Source organism: Diadema antillarum, unplaced genomic scaffold (assembly GCF_040938485.1).
Source record: "Diadema antillarum isolate AM-2024a unplaced genomic scaffold, OU_Dant_1.0 seq00000776_RagTag, whole genome shotgun sequence".
Taxonomy (NCBI): Eukaryota; Metazoa; Echinodermata; class Echinoidea; order Diadematoida; family Diadematidae; genus Diadema; species Diadema antillarum.
This window is the reverse complement of record NW_027271665.1, coordinates 279,436-302,124: the sequence shown is the minus strand read 5'-3', so window position 1 is coordinate 302,124 and position 22,689 is coordinate 279,436.

Below are 22,689 nucleotides of genomic sequence, written 5' to 3'. Positions count from 1 at the left end.
TGCACAGTAACCTCTCAAATGAATGCAAATATTATGGCATCATTGCTTTTAAAACTATTCCAATGTTATCTACCAACAATATTGCATATACTATGAGGTCCATAGGAAAGTTGTATATTTAATTCTGTGATTTGTTTTATTATTTGTTAGAGCATTTAAATTTGTCTCTCAGTACCCGGGTATCTCGGATGCTACGACGGATCACAAAGCCGTTCTCTACTTGGGAGTCTCCCCAAATATGGAGTCATGACTGATTTGAAGTGCGCCACCTTGTGTCGTAACCAAAGAAACATCGCTGAAATAGTAGCTTTAAAACACCAAAGCGCATGCTCGTGCGTCCCGTCATTGACATTTTCTGACTTGTCCTCTTTAGCAACATATCTTCACGGACAGTCATGTCCTAGAATGGTGGAACAAAATATCTGGTCTGATGTGTTTTACGCATTTAATGGTAAGTCTTGAGCAAAAGTTACATGATTTTTTTTTTTTTTTTTTTGTCGCTAGTATGCAATGTAGGCATACGTGTTATTTTCAATCGCATGTATACACGGTATTGATTTGCAATTGCGGTAGGCTCAAAGCACGCACTTAGAGGAGTGGTGTATCCCATAAGTATAGTTCATAGTTTTATTATCACATCTCACACAAAATGATATCGTGAACATGTGAGAGTAATAATGCATATACTATATATATATATATATATATATATATATATATATATATATAATAATAATAATTATAATTGTTTTGGATAGAAACTCCAAATTTTATTGTTCGAGAATGGAAATTCTTTTTGCCCAATTGATCGTGGGCCCGGCAGCCACTGAGCAGCGCCAGATCGACGTTGCTCTAACCTTTTCAACTGTTGAACGGCAAACAAGGTAGCAGCAACTCCCATCTTTTAACGTCTTTCGGTATGACGCGGCCGGGGTTTGAACCCACGACCTCCCGATTGTGAGGGCAGCCGCTCTACTCACTGAGCCAACACATCGGTTCATTTTGTTATATATACATGATAATACATATTGTACAACTTCGTTCATTTCCTAACTAAACGACTTTATTGTGCCCTTTGTACAATTACCCCCCACTCAGTGAGTGGCAAGATTTTCTCTATGTATCTCTTTACCTGGGGCCATCTTCCTCGTCAAGCTTAGCTTATGATGATGGTCCCCTGCATTTCATTTTTATCATTTCCTATTGCTTCCTTTCATATATGATATTCGTTCTTGAAAAAAAGAAAATGTAGGCTTATGTAAGATCCAAACGTTACGAATATTAGCTGTGTAAATGACTATGTAAGTATTTTGTTGATTTGTTGATTTGTATTGATTCTGAAATGCAGAAATAAAAACTGAACTGAACTGAACTGAACTTTTGAATGTAGATTTACAGGAAATCTGCTACCCACATTTGAAATGTCTTAACCCGTCTACCGCTTTTGTTTTAAACTGATCGTCACCCCGGTTTGTCATTATTGCTCTGTCTTGACTTGCTTAATTCTTCTGCTTTACGATGACATAATTTTCTAAAGAAACTTGTGAAACTGGGCAAATCGAACAGATTTCTTGTATACATCACAGAGTAGCTTTGACTTAATATATTTTTTGCCTTAACCTCACACTTCCCGCGCCTATTCATGGCTGCCTCTATTCGTATACTCAATAGCTTCATACGGATTTTGCGACCAACTTGGCGTTGTCCAAAATGGTACATGGGATTCCAACAGCACGTGGTTTGGTTCCATAGTAACTCTCACCTGTGACCAGGGATTCATCCTCAATGGCAGCGCGACACTGCAATGTGTGGGACTACCCGGACGGTCGACTTACTTCCTGGCTTGGAATTCGTCGATCCCATCTTGCCAAGTGGTCAACAGTAAATTATTGTTTTGTTTTGTTTTGTCTTATCTTTGTTATTTTTCCCAAACTAAGATGGACGTTATGCATGCATTTTACTCACTTTTCTTCTCCCCTAATGTCCTGTATTTTTACTTCCTGTGGTTTCTAAAGAAAAGTGGTCTAGCTGATTCAAAACCCAGCTAAAAGTTAAAAAAAAAATGAAGTAGTGGCGGAGAAAGGAGAATCCGTTGGTATTGTATTATAGGCGATTTGAAGGAAAATGATATCATGTGATAGATATGATATGATATGATATATGATATGATATGATATAATATGATAATCTATGATATGATATGATATGATATGATATGATATGATATGATATGATATATGATATGATATGATATGATATATGTTATAGTCTGATATTGATATTGATATCCGCAATCTTATAGCTTGCTTGCTTTCTCAAACTCTGTACCTCCTGTGACAATCGCTGAAGGAGCACAACAAGTATTAAAACAGAAAGAAGGGAAAACTATTAATGAAATGAAATGACAATAGGGCATATAAAATGCACGGATATACTGAAAGGTTTACAAGAATCGTTGTCCGTATACCAAATTGTAAGTCAACACGGACATTATGTTGTTTTCTGGCTTATTGAGTAACTGGGTGCGTTATTTTCAAGACAGGGATTGAGAAATGAAACTATAAGCCATCAGTTACACTAGAGAAAACCACTTATTACCAAAACCAAAATAAAGAAATACATTCTTTACAGTTGATAGTGTCCTTCATTTTATCATGGAAATTCGTGGAAATAAGGAAAGAATTTTTTTAATTTACACTGTCGTTTTCTTGTATTTTTTGCTCCTGTTTATACTGTAGCCTCTGAGATGTACTGCAAGCATCCCGGTAATGTGTCTTACGGAGAATGGAACTCAACCGATGTGTCACTGGGATCTGCAATAACTCTTACTTGCGATGACAATTACGTCATCAATGGCAGTGACATTCTGCAATGTATAAGATTTCCTGACAACAATACGATTGACTGGAATGCATCGTTACCAACTTGTCTGAATTTCAAGAATATATCTCAGGGTATGCTACTTACATCATGCAGTGTACAAGGAAAACACTGTTGATAATTTACACCTCGCACTTAGCACATGCATATAAAAGAACTATGCTATTGTATGCAATTCAAGTGCAGTTACCTTGTGTTGTTCATACCCTCAACATCATTTATAAACCCAAATGAATGTCTAAATAAGTGCCATAGTAACTGGCCTGCTTTATAACAGTTTTTATATTATTGTTCTTTGGATTACTTAACGCCCCCAAAATAATACCTTCCAAACCAAGACTCTGAAAATTACATGCTTTCGAAAGAAAAAGTATTAAAACTAATAAGTTGCTAGTAGAAATAAAAGAAGACTGTTGATTCCTCCTTTCTTCATTAACAGAGAATTACTTGCATATTACCACGTTACTAATTTTGCAGAGAACATGCATGTTGCTCATTTGTTTTTGATTTTGTTTTTTGTTTTTGTTTTCATCATAATCTCTAAAAGCAAACACTGCCTCGCTCTAAGTGCAAAACCCGAGGTTCTTCTGAATCATCCACCCTCCAACCTTGGTTACAATTCGTAATTGCGTTAGTTCATTTTTTTTCGAACCTTCGGAATAACCAACCTCAGGAATAACGCCACTGAAATGTTGTTATATACGAAGTTTATTTCATTTTGTAATGACGAACATCTGGGTACACAAAATTTGTATGTTTCAGAAAACGATCCTTCGGAATAACAAACATTATCCCCACCTGCATGCCTCCTGCGTTCACAGCTGTTTTTTTTTTTTTTAAAGGAATGATAAGCAATTTTTATTAGAGACACGCATTTTGCTGTGGACAGAAATCATAAGACGACAAACAAAGATGAATTTACCTCCCTAAACTGCTAAGTCTAGCCATCAGATTAAAAAATCATGTTCGTTTGGATTTGTTTTTTTCAACATAAACCGTTTTCTTCTTTTCAGCCAACGAGTCATACTGTGATCACCCTGGTAACGTCTCTCATGGAAGATGGAATTTGAACACCACACAGCTTGGATCCATAGTCACTCTTGAGTGTGATGACGGTTACATCATCAATGGTAGTGCAGCCTTGGTTTGTGTGAGGTCGACACACCAGCTAGTTTGGAACGGATCGACCCCATATTGCCAACCAGTTCAACGTGAATGTTTTACCTTACGCCTATATCATATTTGACACGAAAAAAAAAAAACATTTAGCGTATACTGTAATATCACATATTTGTTTTTTTCCTGTTTATATGAGTTTACTGTAAAGTAATTTCCGTTTGTCCGTAGGCGTCAGGGTTGATAAATATGTGTATTTTTGTGTCAATTTGACTTTCTGTACGAATCCATCATGTCCACTAAAGAAATATTGAAATATTGGATCAATAGTAGTAAGCACAGAGCAGACACTACATGAGAAAATGAGACTGTAGCTTCTCGCTCTGTTTACGTATTGTGAAATCATTTAAGACCACTTAAAACAGGCTTTATGACTCGTGTAAAGGACTATAAACAATGACGATGCAGTGTCTCGCCTCAGGGCATAAGTGCCGCTCTTCATAAAACAAAAACGGAGATGTAAGGAATGAGTCTTTAAAATTAAGATAGAACTAAATGATCAGCCTTTCATCCATTCTCTAATCTATATTTATGCAAATTGGAAAGTAATATTTGAATAATGCATTCTCTGATAAAACATTCAAGAATATATTGAAAACGTTTAATGATCTGTCTTGCTACCAAACTGACATATTAAAGGGCAAACACTGCGTAAGGTACGGTGGCCAAACTGAAAGTCAAGATGGCCGCCAAAACTTATGAGGTTGGACAAAATTTATGATTTACATTAAATCTGCTGTATCACAGACACGGGTATTGCCACCATTTTCAGTGCTTTTTCATGCTCAAAGACGATATGAAGGACAAAACGTTTTGAAAATTGGCGGCCACTATTTGAAATAAATTCTCATTTGCCATCTAAACAGATGAGGTAGAACAAAAGCACGGCAATAATTAAAATAAGTTCTGCCGTACCAAGAAAATACGGACACTACCGAGGTTTTTTTTATTATTTTTTAATTGTTCACAAGTCGAGATATAGGAAAATATGGGAAAGTGGGAGTTTATAAGTGGGAACCATTTCAAAATTCAAAATGACCGGTTAAGATGTGCTCAGCAAAAACGGCATCGCCTTATCTCTTAGTATGCCACTTTATAGTTTCGGTCTGTAGTATGAGATTTGGGTTATTTATTTTTCCTTTGGCCACTTCAAGACACGGAAATCTGAACGATGAACATTTCAAGAGTAGATATTCCCATGCTACGTCAGGATGTGTAAATGTTAACAATCACTTAGTCTGTGATTATATCTGTAATCAAATGCTGAAACGAAATCCAAGTGCATTTTAAGAGTAGCTATTCCCACGCGACGCCAGGAAGTGTAAATATAAAAGATCAATTAGTCTGTGGTAATATATCTGTAATCAAATGCAGAAATCAAAATTGCGATCATAATTGCAATGCTTGATATGACAAAAAACATACGTTTATTAATCTCATTACAACCGTTAATGTCTTATATATTACACCTTGTATGTGCAGACTTTGACACGTTTTACTTGTTTTGGATTTTTTTTCTTTTCCCCTTTTTTAAGGATGAACTGCCTTCTTGTGATTACAATAAGAAAAAAACTCACCTATATATATATGTATATATATATATATATATATATATATATATATATCGCCATGCACTGTGCTCTTGCCCATGTAGGCCTACCGTAGGCTTACAGGTATGCCTAGAATCTTTGTTACTATCATTCTCCAGATCCAGGTAACTTGTCGAGATGTGGTCATCCTAGTAAAGTATCGCACGGAAAATGGAATTCAGACACCATGCGGGTTGGATCCATGGTCACCGTGGAGTGTGAGGAAGGCTATCGAGTCAGTGGTAGTGCGACGTTGCTTTGTGTGACATCATCCGACGAAAATACATCAACATATTCGCCAGGGTGGAACGCATCCATTCCATCTTGCCAACCATTAGAAAGTAAGTCCTCAAAATGTATATCAGCATCAAATCAACAACAGATGAACTTGAAGAGTTTGTTCGCAAAAATCGATAAGTCCATATTTGCTAAATCGAGATATTTGCGATTAAAGGTCATGAAAAACAAAAAGAATAATAAGAAAATGTTTGCTTCTTTTGACCATAACTTCAAAAATGTACCTTTATATGTAGTGACCAATATATCATTTAAAAGGTATTATGACTTTATGACAGAGACCGTACTTCAAAATCTTCAAAAATGGACTTATCGGTTTTTGCGAACAAACTCTTCACTTATTTCGTATAATATCTTGCAAACTAAGTGAACAAATATGCTTAAACTGACACCTTTATCAGTTTATCCCCACGTGCATCATTATCAAGAAATTTATGTTCAAGTTCCTGAGGGGTATACAGAAGTGTTTATTCACAAGTTAAGGTTTTCTTTGAAAGTTTATGTCAAGATTATTTTTTTTTCTTCGAGGCTTCAAAGCAGATGTTATTTATAAGACCTTTCTTGTAAAATTGATTTTGTACGTATTACTAGGCATTATGACATGCTTACCTCAGCTGACTTCACTGCTGCTGCATTTGACAAGGAAGAAGTTTTGGGAGTTGAAAAAGAAATATAAACAAGCAGTGAAACGTGTTTTGATAAAAAGAGATCTGAGACTTGAATATGAATGGATCTTTGAAAGAACGCAATCATAGCACGGATGTCTTCAACTCCTCAATGAAAAACTATGATAGCGAAGATGAAAAAATGATGCGTGGAACAGTTGAATCATTCATGCATATACCCAAACCTATACTTTGCCTCAATCCTCTTTGTTTCTTTTTCAACTCGGAAAAAAAAATCAAACGACTTTTTGTCTTTATAACTACCCATTTCCTTGTTGTTATTTTCTCTGAATTATCAGCTCTTGGCATGATAATTTTTATCTATTTGTGTTTTTTTTTTCTTGGAATGATGATCCAGACGTTGCACTTGCTCTATTATCGGCCAAATTCCTATAACTTTTTTTTGTTGTTGATTATTTGTTCGCGCGTAAACTAATGAAAGTTGGTGGCATCATCATCCTTGCCTTAGCCAAAATTATGCGGTTGTGATCATAACCACTTGAATATTGGCAAAAACATGTAAAACATCCATTGTTTTCCCTAAACAAAATTTGAGAAGGCTCATATATTAGTGTTTGTTCAAAATCCCATTGGCATTCACGCTGCACACTGGCACTGGTCCGACGGTCCCTGACCAGTAAATATCCTTGCTGGACCACTAACCTTTTCAGGAATGGACCAGTAAAAAGTGGAAAACTGGGTACCTACTGTCCGTCGTGTCTGTCGGACCAGGAGAAAAATGAGTTAGTGTGAAGCCCTGTCCAGGTTCTTTTCGTTATCTGAGACAATAAAGGAATGTATCATTTTATGTCGAGTGTCATTCTGGAGATTGGAAAGGAATAATTGATCTACACACTTTCGTTTTCGTAATAATATAGAAAGAGACTTTACGTCCTTTCCATGGGAAGAAAGACAAACACATGGCAGTGTACTGGACAAATATTTTTGCTTGTTTTTACCACATGATGCAGGGAGCTTTATTATCCTGATTTGTTCTTTATTTCTTACAAGCTTGTGCTTTTCTGTGTTTGAAAACAACAAAGCAAAACAACCTTATCTTTGTGTCGGTTAATAAAGCTCCATACGATATTTCAATTTGTCCTCCTGTTGCAGCATGGGTCGGATGCCTTCGAAAAATAGCAATTACAAGTTCTGTAGTTGTCGGATTAGTTCTTGTGATTTTGGGAACCTACATCATCAAAAAGTTCACCGCCAAACCTCGCACCTGCCATAAGGTAAGACGTTATTTCGCTACAATAGCTGAGAGATATCTTTAAAGGGGATGGCTAGTAACTGATCAGTGGGAATCAGTGGGAATGCTGGAGGATGATTGTTCCAATCCTTGTGGGATTAATTTAGTATCACATTATATATCTATTGTTGTGTGAAAATTATTTGCTTCAGAATGGTCTCATATTCAAGTAATGTGCAGATTACTGCCCCGTCACTGACCAGGCACGCTAACCTGGAAACATTAGCCATCCCATTTAACCCCTTTCTGTGCCAGTGAGTCAAGTGTGCTCCAATTTTACACCTTTGGAAACGGAATTAATGTGGCATGCAGAGGGTTCATGAATTACAATTCATGATTTCAATTGAACTGACCTCATCCATGAGCGGAAAATAATGTCTTGCAAAATGCATCTGTGGTCAATTACGATTGTCAATGCCATATAGAAATCAAATGCGTGATTTTGAAACTTTAAAAAGATATCATGTGTATGGAGAGAGATGATATGGGACTGTCATTTTAACATTCATTCCCTCGTGTAATTGTCGGGCACATAGTTCGTAGGATTCTTGTCAACATGGGTTTGAAAATACAAAAATGAAAGTATTTATGACTGCAACAAACAAACACACACACACACAAAGCCTATGGACGGTCTTCGTATATGGCTGTATGTAAAGATATATTCAGATATTTATCTAAGTAACTAATTTTGAATTTTTACAAACATGTCGGAAACAGAAACCAGTAGGATTAAAACCTGTCATTTTCTGCTTTCCGGGCACCGACACTCCCACCATCAGGGTATCCCTGTTTGCCGGCATCCCTGTTTGCCGGCATCCCTGGTTGCCGGCAGAGACACAATGAACTTTGAACTTTATGATGTGGTCATAGCAGATTTTTTAAACCTGCTCTAATGATCTCTTACTTACTTCTGTAAGCCTTAGTCGCCTTGAACTATAGCAATGTCGGAATTTCAGAGCCTGGATATACAATGTAGTTTCAAGTTCATCGTGTCACTACTGGTAATCAGGGATAGCCTGGTAGTAGTCTCGCTGCCCGGAAAGCAATAGATGACATGTTCGATTCCAACTGGCTCCTTTTGCCGACGTGCTTGTTAAAAATGCAGATCGACCACCAGTTCTGATCTTTCAAATACATTTGCACAGATGGAGACAATTTTTTATTCTTAAAGATCATACCACATACGACACATTTGGAAGTACACTGTACAGTGTGTATTTTTCAATTCTTGATTCGTCTCTGCAGGATTATACTCCCAGAACAAACATGAGTAGCTCAGCAGACAAAAGCTCGTTGCCTCTCCATGATATCAAGAGGCAAGAAGGTGAAGGCGTTGTCGACGTCCAGAATGAGGCATACATTGACATGTCACGTACGGCAAAGAAAGAAAAGAGGGAGGACGTCACATTTGCGGAGTCCACAGATATTGAGAAAGACGAAAAGGACATTGATGAAGACGGTTACTTTCTTTCCAGAGCTCCAGGAGACTGTTCTGGATCTAGAAATATTCTGTCGCCAATTTACGAAGACATTCCGACAACTTCCGACCAATCATCTACCTTCCTAGAACCACATTATGTCAATGAGGTATTGCATGTCGCTAAGACTGAAGCACACAAGCCCACAGCGTTGAGTGCGAACGATCCGTTATATTCTGTATCCATTTCCTCAAACAAACCAAATGAAATGCCCGAGGTGGACAAAGATGGGTACCTTGTTCTTGAAGCCAATGCTGGTGAAATTATCAAAGACCAGTTTGCTACCACAGACTGCTTGCCCGATACCCAAATACCTCTGTATGAAAATGAGATTTCTCCAAGAGCAGATATTCATATAAAGGCACACGTTCACGCCAATCCACCAATGTACGAGAGCATTTCTAGTAACCCAGAACTTTGAAGAAGCTTGAAGTCATGACATCATAGTACGAGAGTTTGATCCTGACGAGATTCAACGACATGTTCGCGTTCTCTTTATCGAAGTAAATGATGCCGTCGAAGACCAGTTTCCAGCCAGGGCAATTGCTCTTCACGGAAAAAAAAAAAAACAGCGTCATCGAGATTTCTCTTGCAACTAATTTTCGTGGGTTTCCTTTCACGAAAAACCTGAACATGCTTTCGTAGTTTCATTGGAATCCTACCTCCTTGTTCTCTGTATCCATTTCATTATTGCAAACGGATCATGTTACGGATGGAATACTTTATTAATGCAAAGGAATTGATTCGTGTTTATTTTTTTTTTAACAACAAGAATGGATGAAATTCGTGTTCAAGTCAAATGAAGATGTGCGATCAGTGGCAGACAGTAACTTATAAATGGACGATTACACTGTGAATTTTCTCCTGACTGATAGATGATGACATTTTCTCACTCCAACACATATGTGAAGGTACATGGTTTCATATCGAATGTTCTGGTATCCTTATTTAGTAGGCCTACATGCTGAATTTTTAAAAGAGCACATGCAGTCATTCAATGTCACGATTGATATTGCACTTTAGACACTGTTAGATAATCTTTGCATACCATGTATGGTTTAGGCGGTGTAACTGCGAGAAACAGATATCAAAAGGTATTTTTCATGGCTTGAGCGGTAGGTGTTAAATCCTTTAATTCTGTCACCTTTTTGTGTAATGTAGTTTTAAAACCTCATCTAAACCTAACTTCTCAAGCCTCGCTTTTCTTTTTTGTGATTTTTTTCCCTTTACACTTCCACTTCCACTTATGTGAAATAAAATGTATGATGAAACTGAGTGCAATTCACAGATTGAGTTGTCCTTTGTCGAATGCGACGATAATATTTAAACTATTTCAGATATCTTTATATTTCTGACGTTTTACACACGTTGATGTTCTTCAATAATTTCAAATATTTTTATGAAATATCATTGCATGTTGTTTTCATATCTCCCCTTCGTTTCTTCACTTTAATAATTCAGTTTCTCCCTTTTGATCAAAATAGTTTGTGAGTACTAGTTTCTCGTTTTGCAAAAAAAAAGAAAAATGGTTTCAATATGTTTTGAAAGTGTTATCAGTTATCAACAATTTCAAGAACGAATGTTTGTTCGGTGTTTAATCATAATGAATTTAATCCTAATTTTGCATACGAATCAAAGCTTGCTGAACAATGTGCAAGCTCTATCCTGCATTAATCATTATCATAATATGAGTAAACCAGCTTCCATTTGAGAATCTCACGTAAACGTCAAACAAGAATTGTATATTAGACACCGCCGATGATACTGATTGTATGCATTTAATACCTCTGATATTTAAGAAATACCTTGCAGAAGTTGAGGATGATTCCACTTTTTAATGTATCTCACATCGTAATATCAAATTCACTCCATTGAGTGATCTACATAGGATTCATATCGTGTATATTAAAATGCATGCCATGTGTTACACTTTCCTTTTCAAACATGTCTGCCATCACTTTGTTTGTATACTTATTTTGATGTTATAACAAAAAGAGAACAAAGTACATCTACGCTAATCATTCTTTCTAGTAAAACAAAAGCAAAAACAAAAAAAAAAACTGTTGCAGCTTTGATCAGACGAAGAACAGTAAGAGACACACTTGTACGAACACATAAACACACATTTATAAAAGGCAAGTGTTTAAAGCTCGAAAGTGGACCTTTTTAGTCACACATGGTTCATATTCAGATAATAAAGTGGTTCATATTTTTCAAACTACATGCAAGGCGTAGTCTTAAATTTCATTAAGTTTGTGAGCATGCCATGAAGATATATATATATATATATATATATATATATATATATATATATATATGTATATATATATATACATATATATATACATATATATATATATATATATATATATATATATATATATATGTGTGTGTTCAAGTTGAGGCCAACTTTTTATTACTATAATTCTTTCTGGTACCATGCATCATCTAAAGAACTCTCAGAAATATTGAATTGCTACCACTGATTCATTTCATTTTATGTTCAAACCTCATAATAAAGTGCATGCTGCGACCCTAGCACATAGGATGTGAACAAAGTCACAAGGAATTCACAAATACAGTGCACTTTCGTTATAACGAAATAAAGGTCTTTATCCCAAAATGATTATATTATTATTCATTATCTGAATGTATACTTTACCTTTCGGCTACGACAAAACGAGGATCTCGCCATAAATGGAGTCGCCTGTAATTCTTACACATGTCAGACGCACATTATGTCTACAACGGTACTTTATAAAAGATTACATTCGTTATGCCTATTTGTTGGTATCTATTCATCAATCTCTTTTTGTATTGATTATGTATTTACAATAATTGTTGATCTCATCAGCATGACGAATAACAGTCATAAAAATCATGGTGATATAAGTTTCCCCGGTCAGTTTCATACTTTGTTATTCCAATTGATAAATGAGCATTCAAATTCACACAGCGCACGCACTCGAAATATTCGGGCTTTTAAATTCAGAATCCAAGCAATCAGTTTCATTTATGGGAACTCTATTTCGTTTACGTCAAGATGAACAAGAACTTAGATAAAGTAGGTCTACTTGATATTAAAAAAAAAAAGTTGTAAACACATCGACACCACAGTAACACCAATTGGTGTGGACTCCTATTGGCACTGGGCGGGTGTTATGACACATGTAGTGTCATTGTTGAATTAACACCAGCGCAATGTCGAAAGTATCACTAACTACAGTGTCAAACTTACACCACAAAGTACCAGGTGAACAATTTTCAACACCATAATAATATAATTTCTACACCTGTTGCTGTGGTCCTCTATCAACATTTAATCTGTATTAGATACAATTAAATCTAACACAAAGATCTTGTAATTGCAATATAAGTTTAAAGGTAATGTACTGTATATATTTTGAATAATAGGGGCAATGGATTAAGGATGGGAGAAGAAATGGGCGAAAGTTTCTTGTAAAACGTGCAAAGAGGTGTACACAACCAAGGCTTATGAATTTAATGTTTAATGCTTTTGTACTGTTGTGTGTTATGTGTTCTTGGTTGTTGATTTTAAGACATTCTTAAAGATAATAAAAAGTTTTGGTACCTCAAAAGTTTCCCTGAATTTCCTTGTCTTGGTTTGTGTTTCACGTTAAAGTACGTTGTCTGTGAGAATTACTCGCCCCAAAGTGCTCTCATGTCTTAGTAATCATGCAATAATAGTTTCACAGTGGCGTATCTAGGGAAAACGGTGCCCGGGGCAAGCCCGGGGCAAGCGCGAAAATTGCGCCCCTAATTTCTGAAAAAGTGTTCAACCCCAACCCCATTCCGGTAGGTACTTAAAAAGTCCACATGATATGGCTTTTCAAGCACTTAAAAGGGGTCTTTTGAGGATGACTTAAATGTAATAGATTTTGATGAATTTTGGCGAGCGAGAGCAGCGAGCGAGCCGACAATTTTTGTATTTCAGCTTACAAAACATGGAATTCTTGTCATTTTTTGCTTATCAAATCTTACAATTCTAATCAAGATATAGTGACGGCCTTATAGATAACGATTAAAACCAACAAATTGGGGACTTGAAAAAATACTCTAAATTAGTAAGCGCGAGCGAGCCGAAATTTATATATTTCCTCGTCATCATTACGTTTTGTTCTTATCTTGTTCGATATGGTGTTTTTTTTTTGCGCCCCCCCCCCCCCCGTATGTTTGAAACCGTTGGCGCCCTCTTTGATCCAATCGGCGATCGCTTCAGAACGAAAGAAATTGCAGCGGCTGGTCCGTGTAACATTTTGCCTTCTAACGATGGCATGTGTGAACACAATATATGTTGTCATTTTGTCTGCGTCATTATCACGTTTTGTTCTTATCTTCTTTTTTTATGTATATAAATTTTGGCGAGCGAGCGCAGCGAGCGAGCCGAAATTTGTTGTATTTCAGCTTACAAAACATGGAATTCTTGTGTGAACACAATAAACATTGTAATTGTGTCCGCGTCATCATCATGTTTTGTTTTTATCTTGTTTGATTTGGTTTTCTACCCCCCCCCCCCCCGGGGGTCCTTCTTCTTCTTCTTTTTTCCTTTTTCTTTTTTTTTTTCTTCTTCGGTTTTTTTTTTCGTTTTTTTTGCGCCCCCAAGGAGTGGCGCCCGGGGCACGTGCCCCCCTTGCCCCCCCCCCCCCCCCCTAGATACGCCACTGGTATCAGAGCCGTCGCCGTACGGCGTCGATAAAATGTTGTACGAAACCACTGACTGCGACCAGCAGCGTGCAGCCCATTGTACGCATAGCTAACTGCGACCAGCAGCCCCATACGCATAGCGTAATGGGGCTTCGCATTGTAGCATTCAGGATCATGACAGAATTAGTATCGCGGTAAATGTCAACTTAAAATCCAAAAATTTCTTCGATTTGAAAACAGGCTTCGAACAACGTTTGGTTCTGCCAATAGTCCCTTTCTTTTCGAATTGATGACTGAATGTGACTCGGTCGAGAGGACCTTGGGAGAGCTACATACACTGACTACTACGGCCAGCGCTATGCGTATGGGACTGCTGGTCGCTATGCGTATGGGGCTGCTGGTCGCAGTTAATTGCATGATTACTAAGACATGAGAGCACTTTGGGGTGAGTAAGTCTCACAGTGTTATGAAAGGTACTTTAACCTGAAACACAAACTAAGACAAGGAAATTCAAGGAAACTTTTGAGGTACCAAAACTTTTTATTATCTTTAAGTATAACGTCCAATCATCAGTGCACTATTACAACGACAATTTAAACATACTCCTTGGTGACACCGCAAACACTAAAAAAGGACAACGCTCTTAGAGTGAGTAATTCATCGTTATCTAAAGGCAAACTCAAACACAGTGATCCCACATAGTCCTGCAAAATTTAACAAATAAGATATCAATTAACAGCAGACAAGACATATGGGCCTTTAATATTCGTGGTTTCAGTTTCCATGCTGTCGATATTGTTTTCTCTCGAATGTGTCAATCAACCTCTCGTATCATTCTCGTTTGTGTCCGTTGAATGATGTGCCCTTATATGGCTGTCATTTTTACCCTCGTCATGATCGCTAAGTGAAATTATGGAATGAACAGGCAGATCAGTATACGGCAAACTAATAGGCCGGTCTATTCAAAACTATGTGAAAAAGACACTCATACAGGGCCCCAAGCTAACTAAATGCAAGACTTCTTTTTAATGGAATCCACTCATTTGGAACATGGTTGTCGTTTCACGAATTTGAATGACCGACGGTTTAAAATGAATTTGAATGCCCATTGCTGAAATGCATGTTCCTACAGTAGGTTTGAATGACGCATATGAAAAATTGATTGCTCCGTGAATTTTAATGACCGAATTTTGGAATTCGATTGTTGCTTCGGTGCTGCAAGCGTGAAATGCGTGAAATTCATCGCTCAGAATAGGAACTTGAATGATAAAATTATGAAATTGACGGTGAAAACCTACACCTATAACTAGTGAGGATCATGAAAATAAAGAGAGCTGAACATTTGTGTATAGGTTCCTTTGAAGTTAGTATTACCATTTGAATTCGTTACAGTATTAGTACCAACTTATCCTACCCCTAACTTCTAATCGGTGATATACAAATGTACATATTAGCGTCAATAGGGATCTCGGACCTTTTCACTTTAACATAGCTTTCCCGCCAAATTTCGTCAGATTTGTATTCGAATTAATGAAAAGACCTTCAAATTCAAGCGATTTTGGTCACTGCTCTGTGTTCTCACGGTTCATAATAATTCTTGAGCATTCAATTGCGTTCCATGTCATACTTTTTCAATTCTATCCAATTCAGTTTAGAGAAAAATTCATTCCATTTAACGACTCAAATTTGACGTTCAATTTTTAGCCACCTGAATAGATGTTCAATTTCGTCCAAAATACCAATTTCAATTTCATTTATAGGATAACAACTTCTCACCTTGAACATTAGAATTCAATCAACGTAAGAAAGTTCAAACCCGTTTTACGTGTCTTCTTTTCATTGTGATTTCATTGTACAATGTAGTTCATTTTCATTTCAAAGTTTCGTTTCATCAGTTCAGTCTATTTGTACTGTTTGTATTCTTGCCTGTCGACCATTCTTCCACCTTCACTTTATCCAATTACAGTATATCGCTGTAACTTAAGATGGAATAGGTATATCTCAGAATTTTGTCTACGTTCATATTTACATTTGTTATTCTATTCCTACCAGTCCTTTTCCCTGTCCATTCATCAAGTCATAAGTTGCCACAAGCGGCTCAGCTGTAAACCAGTTTAACCCAAGGGTATTGCCATTGACATTGTCATGCTGGTTGTCAACGCTTCGTTCACCAATTCTATCAGTAGGGCCTATCCGAGATATCCACGTATACGTGTTTATGTTCTTCTCTAGCAGCATTAAAGTCGTGGATGAAGAAATATACATGACTGGTTATGTACGCTACACGTGCATGCATTTTGTAATTGAACCCCTCCCCCCCCCCCCCCCCCCATTTCACGTCTATTTGAGAAACTGATGATATCGCATGCTGATGAAATTGAATTGAATGTACTAGTTACTTTTTTGTATGTTGATCGTGGTGATCTTTCAAATTCACTCGAACTTGAACGATGGCATCTTTCAATCAAATGCAAATCTGATGAAATTGGGTGGAAAAACCTATATTTACACTGCTCCAAAAATGGTAGTCAAGACGATACGTGTTCGAGGACTGGTCTAGTACAGAGACATTGATCCTAGTGCAGCACTGCCATACAGGAGCTTTTAACTGCATTGCACAACCTCGTGCCACTTCTTTTCCCCTTCTTTTCCATTCTCCTCCCTTGAAAGACTGCATTCAATAATTTATTTATTTATTTATTTATTTATTTATTTCTAATCTTTTGTCAGGGTAGTCCATTCACCAATAAATAGTGGTCTTCCATGGAGCCCTGAATAATATTGATGAACATATGTACATTAAATAGCAAAACGTATATACAGAAGATGACATAATACAGTGTAGATACTTACAAATAGCAACTTTGCTTAAACAATCTCTTAAATGAATATATGGAAGAAGCTGATCTAATTGAATGATCTAGCCTGTTCCATTCAAGTACAGAGGATACGATTGGGCTGCACTTGTGACAATCAGAGCGAAATCTTGGCACACATAGATTTCCACTGTCTATTAGCCTTGTATGATGTTCATGTACATCGATAGGCTTAACTAAGTGCACCTGAAGGTACGAAGGTGCTAAGTTATGGACGCATTTATATATCATCATAACGAGGCTGAAATCAAAACGTTTGTCTAGTGTCATCCATTTAAGACTTTTGAATAAATCAGCCGACGGTGTGTCATATGTTTTGTCCAAAATTATTCTTGCTGCCCTCTTTTGAATTTTTTCTAGCTTAGTTGTATGGTATTGAAATCTGTTTGACCAAACAACAGAACAGTAATCAAATTGTGGTAACACTAGACTATTATAAAGTAATTTTAGGGATTGTTGGGGCAAAAAGGCCTTCGCTCTCTTTATCATGCAGACACCTTTTTTGGGTACGTTTACATACATTTTCGATTTGTTTAGACCATTTCAGTTCTTCATCTATTAAAACACCTAAACATTTAGTGAACTGAACTCTTTTAATCCGACTACCATCTAATGAAATACTGAAATTTTCAATTTTCCCGAGATTAGCACGGGAGCCGATAATCATGACAGAAGTTTTGCCGATTTTTCTTAATCCACCCCATTACTTTATTTAGTGCAACAGTTATCTTTTCTTCTAAAACTGTTGCGTCATTAGCACTGACAGTGAGGGTCGTATCGTCAGCGTACATATCTATAACACCTTCTGAAGTACACTCGGGTAGACTGTTGACATATATTGAAAATAAAAGGGGACCAAGAATTGACCCTTGAGGTACACCCAATTTAATAGTTGAAGGATGGGACTTGGCTCCTTTGAATTGCGTCACTTGCTGTCTGTCACTTAAATAGGATTTAAACCAATCTACAGTCGTCTTACTACACCCTATACACTTTAATTTATGTAAAAGTAGATCATGATCTACAGTGTCAAATGCCTTCCGAAGATCTATGAAGGCAACTCCAGAAATTTGATTATTATCTATATTCAAAGACCACTGATTCACAAGTTTTGCAAGAGCAGTTGATGTGGAATGAAATGGTCTAAAACCAGATTGATTAGGGTGTAGTAAATCATTCGCATTCATGAATTCGCTCAGTTGTTGATGTACGGCCCTTTCGATAATTTTACTCACTGTTGGTGAGATTGAGAAGCGGTGGTAGTTATTCAACGAAGAAATATCTCCTGCTTTAAATATCGGAACTACCCGAGCCTTTTTCCATTCACGTGGAACAACTCCCGTAGACAGGGATTTGTTGATAATATCGCAAAGAGATTCTGCAATAACATTCTTTGTCATCTTTAAAAGTTTGCAGCCGATGTGATCTTCTCCGGTTGCTTTATCTATGCCAAGAAGCTCGATCTGTCTCAATACAAAATCTCTCGTTATCATACTTAAATTAAATTGAGAATGAGATGGAACAAAGCCTTTGTCCTCATCAAATATCATTTGCGAAGTATTCCTCTGCAGGTCTTTTGTAATTTTAGTAGCATTAGATATGAAAAAATTGTTGAATGCTTCAGCAATACTTGCGTTGTCCGATACTTCTGCATCATCAACCTTTATGGTATTGGGAGAAATGGGTGATGATTTAGGCGTAAGTTCCGTCAAGCTCTTCCACATTTTCTTACTGTTGTTACGATTTTGTAAAATTTGGTCAGTGTTATACTGTTTTTTTCTTATTCTCATGAGATGAGTAACTTTGTTTTTTAGATATTTATAGGTATTCCAAAGATCATCACTATTGTTAGATTTAGCAGCTTTGAGAACTTTATCACGTTCCGTCATGAGCTTAACAATCTCATCAGATATCCATGGACATGCATGTTTTCTTATCCGCTTTTTGCGCAAAGGTATGTGCTTGTTGATAACATCATTGAAAAGAGTCAACCACATATCCCACGCATCATCAACGTCGTCTATATCTTTTATGACCTGCCACGGAGCACTTCTCAAATCACTATAAAATTCCTCCTCATTAAGATTTTTGAATGAGCGAAATTCCGCACATTCAGATTTTTGATGGATCTTTGCACTGAAGTCCCGAATAGCATATACCAAATAATGATCGCTAATGCTAGTCTCAAATATTCCCCATTCACTGTAAAGTTCTTTGTCTGATACAAATATCAAATCAATTAAAGTGGAAGCAGTATTTGTAACTCTTGTGGCAGTATCAATTAACTGACTTAGTCCATACATATTTGTATAAAACATAACTTTTTCGGCATTCACATCATATTGGTGTGGCATATTACAATTGAAATCACCTAATATAATACAACTCATATGTTCCGAGAGAGCAGAGTCCAAAGTCCTGTCTAATTCGTCAAAGAAATCGACGTGAGAATTCGGAGGTCTGTAAAATTCCCCTACAAGGATGGAAGGCTTATTTGGATAATGCAATTCAAACCAAAGGCATTCTAAAGTAGATGAATTCAAATCGTCTCTTATTTCATAGTTGAATCTTTTGGAAATATATACAGCCACACCACCACCATGTCTTGTACGGTCTCTACGTAATAGGACATAATCATCGATATGCAATTCAGAATCATCAATCATGGAATCACAAAATGTCTCATTCAAACCAATGACATCAAGTGATGTATGTCTCAGAAGTAATCTAAGTTCATCAATTTTAGAAATTAAACTACGAATATTCAAATGGGCAAATTTTAGACCCCTCTTTCTGAGCGGAGGAATTGAACCATTCATGAAATTATTAATTCTACTTTTGATTAGTTCATGTGGTCGCTCCTGAAGAGCATTTTGTGCTTCGCCAGAGTTAACATTATCATTGCAATTCAAATTTTCGGTACAAACTTTCAAAGCACTGTTAGAAATTGGTTGTGATTTTGACTTCAATAAACGAGAACCCGCACAGTGTTCACCAAAGTTAGAGCGGGAGGTTAACAGCATGTTGCCGTCACGAGACGTAGATGCTCGTGCCACCCCTCAGTGTTGAGCTGATAATGATTTCAGACAAACTGGTTAATAATGTTATAATACTATTACAGGCAGAATACCCTGGTCTATACGTTAGATCACCCGTGGGAAGGAAGCGGCCGAGCCGGAGGGAGAGTGTTGGCGGGAGTGTCTCCCTTCCAGCGCCAGCGATCCTAGCAATAGGCTGTAAATCTTGCGAGCTGGTGCATACTTTGAAGATTGTTCCGATATATAAGGCTTGGGTGGTTGGAAATCAATTTGTTAAGAGTGTTTTATTTAAATGACTTTAATCTTTTCAGGTTTGTGAGCTTCAGAGAGATGGATAGGGGAGAGAGGGGGGAGGAGAGGAGTCTCATGCTTACTACGTGAGACTTGATTGGCTTGAAAGATAGTTCAATACGTTCATAATGTTGTAGGCAATGTTGTTAGTTTTGCTTATCCCCCCCCAAAAAAAAAAATCACATTTGTATATTAAAGAAAATATACAAAGAATCACACGCATAGCACTAAAATTATCTTCTTCAAAGTCTCGAGGCATACAAAATAGCGTCAACATACTGCAGTGCGCCAAATATCAAGGGAATATGTCTTACTATACATCTTTCAAGAAATTTTGGTGTTATATATTTTCTATAAGTCTTCATACCAGTTTACTATCTTGACACTATAAACTCCTATCTCGTCTCCCTCCGGCAGCGGAGGTACACACGTTTGCAGAAACTACAAGGCATCAATTCAAAAATTTAAGAGGTACTTGCTGGAGTTGAGAGAAATGTTGATAAAAGTATCTGTCCCATTCGTTTGAAGAATTGTCTGGCTGAGGTAACACTTGCATATTAGATGAGATGGTGATATTCATACTTGAAATTGAAAATATATAAAAAATCACCAAGTTACCCACCCTTTAAGAAGTGATCATTGCAACCATACATTTAATTTTTTTTAACATGAATTTATATATATAATATAGATATAACATATGTAAACTCCAGGCTGTACTTCCGCACCATATCCATTACTGTAGTATACACGGAAACAACTGGGTGACTGTGAAGGCCACCTCCCTTATTATATAGTTCTGTAAATCTCTTCTTTCCCCACTTCAACAAAACCGCTCTCGTTCTAAGTATTCGATTTCACCGTATGTATTCAATCACATTTTGAATTAAACTGTATGGAGTGGAGTTGAGTTTCGCTTTCATTTCTCGCACTATACGCGCCATAAAGTCCAGGGATGATTGGCCATCACATCATATCACGTGACTCACAACAGAAAATGGGATGTTCGTGCGCATCAACCAAGCGCAGAACAGGGTGCGGTCGAGATGACGTGACAATGTCTTTTCTGTGGGCTTTACAATTAATGTTGAATTTGCTGGGATATGCTTCACCTCCTAGTCATAACTAAGACGACGCGAGATTCATGCGAAATATTAATTATTCCAGTTCAGATTATGCGCTTGTCAATGAGTGAACATATAGAAAGAAGTTATGGCTTTCCATTTGAAAACGTGGATGATAATGGTGGTCATATTGTCCTTTTCCTGGCAAAGTTCATCGGATGTATACAGTAAGTAGGCCTGCGTTTCATACCCTTTTTTCTGATAGACTTAAATGCAGAGGCGATGAAATATTTCAAATGGGGATCTCCAAGCACAATCATCTGTGGTCAGTTCAAATGTAGATCTCGCAGCTGCTTATAAGAAAGTATTTCAGAGGATTTTTTTTTTCCTGTGAACGAATTAACACAGTCTGCGTGTACGTGGTACCAGTACAGAAGAGATGACGAAGTAGGAAAGTAATGCATTTTAGTCCAACAGTGCGATTTATTCCAACTATATTTTTTCGACACATCCACAGTCTCCTTCAGGGTAGACATGAATAATAATTCAGTGTGGTGGGTCTATGCGCGAGGTTTTACATAAAAATGATGTCCTGTGTAAAAAGCATATCATACATGGGTTTACCATGATTCGACTTATATTCAGCAAGCCAAACTGCCGATGTGGGTTTAACACGTGTTTGTCAAACGCCACAAACTCACGCCTATAAAGTTAATAACCTCGAAAATGTGCTACTTTTGCTTCTCTCAGTTTTTTTTTTCTGTGTGTGTCTGTTCCCAAAATTATACACTCTCCCTCTCGTTTGGTCAATGAAAATTTCATGGAAATTAATTGATGTACTTTGAATCCTAGAACATAACTTTCTCTCAATGTGTCTTTTACCCCTGACTGCAGATCACTCATTTGACTGTTCAACCAATGACTTCACCGTAGAAATGAGGGTAGACTCAATGTTTGAGATAGTTGCCGACAGGTGGGATATAGAAGCACCTGACGGCGAGAGAATGGTCCTTCGCCTGCAATCTGCAGTAAATCAGCGCGTTGAAGTAACCGTAAAGGATGAGATATCAGCCACAAAACGCGACGTTGTACTTTTGAATTTCGCCAAATCTCTACCCATCTCCTCACTCGGCCACAAATTGAGACTCAGACTATATACATCAACTGAGGAAATACGTGCATACGCCTATCCAGTAGTAGTCAATATCGAGGCATCATGTCTACAAGGTAACTGATCTTAATGAGTATATTAGACGCAGCCACATACTCCTCTCTAACACTTGTTTAATTTGAATTTGATATGCAGCTTTGTATGTACGTTTTGATATCATCAACATCGAGGGTTACATGCATTAATATCATGTTAAACGCTTTAAAAAAATAAAAAGTTGTAACATTCATCACTAAAACAAGAA